The sequence below is a fragment of the Triticum urartu genome, chromosome 2A (assembly GCF_056163025.1).
Source record: "Triticum urartu cultivar PI428250 chromosome 2A, HENAU_Tu73, whole genome shotgun sequence".
Taxonomy (NCBI): domain Eukaryota; kingdom Viridiplantae; phylum Streptophyta; class Magnoliopsida; order Poales; family Poaceae; genus Triticum; species Triticum urartu.
Window position 1 is genome coordinate 748,677,057 of NC_141874.1, and position 1,826 is coordinate 748,678,882.

The window sequence follows — 1,826 nt, forward strand, 5'->3', positions numbered from 1 at the left end:
TTTGTGATGGGTACTTGGTATGTCTTGACTTGGCGTAGATCTCCCCGGCAACGGTGCCAGAAATCCTTCTTGCTACCTCTTGAGCACTGCGTTGGTTTTCCCTTGAAGAGGAAAGGATGATGCAGCAAAGTAGCGTAAGTATTTCCCTCAGTTTTTGAGAACCAAGGTATCAATCCAGTAGGAGACCACGCGCGAGTCACCTCGTACCTACATAAAAAAATAAGAACCTCGCAGCCAACGCGATAAAGGGGTTGTCAATCCCTTCACAGCCACTTGCAAGAGTGAGATCTGATAGAGATAATGATAATAAGATAAATATTTTTGGTATTTTTATGATATAGATTGAAAGTAAAGATTGCAAAATAAAATAGATTAGAAACTTGTATGATGGAAAATAGATCCACGGGCCATAGGTTTCACTAGTGGCTTCTCTCAAGATAGCATAAGTATTACGGTGGGTGAACAAATTACTGTCGAGCAATTGATAGAAAAGCAAGAATAATTATGAGAATATCTAGGTATGATCATGTATATAGGCATCATGTCCGTGACAAGTAGACCGACTCCTGCCTGCATCTACTACTATTACTCCACACATCGACCGCTATCCAGCATGCATCTAGAGTATTAAGTTCATAAGAACATAGTAACGCCTTAAACAAGATGACATGATGTAGAGGGATAAACTCATGCAATATGATATAAACCCCATCTTTTTATCCTCGATGGCAACAATACAATACGTGTCGTTTCCCTTTCTGTCACCGGGATCGAGCACTGCAAGATTGAACCCAAAGCTAAGCACTTCTCCCATTGCAAGAAAGATCAATCTAGTAGGCCAAACCAAACTGATAATTCGAAGAGACTTGCAAGATAACCAATCATACATAAAATAATTCAGAGGAGATTCAAATATTGTTCATAGATAAACTTGATCATAAACCCACAATTCATCGGATCTCAACAAACACACCGCAAAAGAAGATTACATCGAATAGATCTCCAAGAGAATCGAGGAGACCTTTGTATTGAGACCCAAAGAGAGAGAAGAAGCCATCTAGCTACTAGCTATGGACCCGAAGATCTGAGGTAAACTACTCACACATCATCGGAGGGGCCATGGAGTTGATGTAGAGGCCCTCCGTGATCAATGCCCCCTCCGGCGGAGCTCCGGAAAAGGCCCCAATATGGGATCTCCTGGGTACAGAAGGTTGCAGCGGTGGAAATAGGGTTTCGTGGTTCTCCTGGATGTTTGCGGTATATATATATATATATATATATATATATATATATATATATATATGAGGAACAAGTACGTCGGTGGAGCAACGAGGGGCCCACGAGGATGGAGGGTGCGCCCAGGGGGTAGGCGCGCCCCCTGCCTCGTGGCCTCCTCGTTTATTGCTTGACGTCCACTCCAAGTCCTCTGGATCACGTTTGTTCCAAAAATCACGCTCCCGAAGGTTTCATTCTGTTTGGACTCCGTTTGATATTCTTTTTCTGCGAAACACTAAAATAGGCAAAAAAAACAGCAATTTAGGCTGGGCCTCCAGTTAATAGATTAGTCCAAAAAATTATATAAGTGTATAAATAAGCCCATTAAACATCCAAAACAGAATATATAATAGCATGAAATAATAAAAAATTATAGATACGTTGGAGACATATCAATCACCAACCTGAGGGCTACCTGGCGTAAAAAGCTTGCATTTCTCTTATTAATTTCCGTCACAAGATACAATGCTAGCTGTGTATTGATATCCCCTCTTCTTTTTATCAGTTGATTGATCAGACCAGCCTAATGTTTTGACGAGCAGCTTGTTTTG

General features: G+C 41.2%; 1 long non-coding RNA gene across 1 annotated transcript; it reads right to left on the reverse strand.

Annotated features, from left to right (window-relative positions):
* Window positions 1–905: 905 nt before the first annotated feature.
* On the reverse strand, window positions 906–1,826 carry LOC147987668 (uncharacterized). The gene is made up of 2 exons (XR_015615309.1): window positions 1,680–1,826; window positions 906–1,510 (listed from the first exon to the last, which is right to left on the reverse strand). It is a non-coding gene; the product is annotated as an uncharacterized LOC147987668 (long non-coding RNA).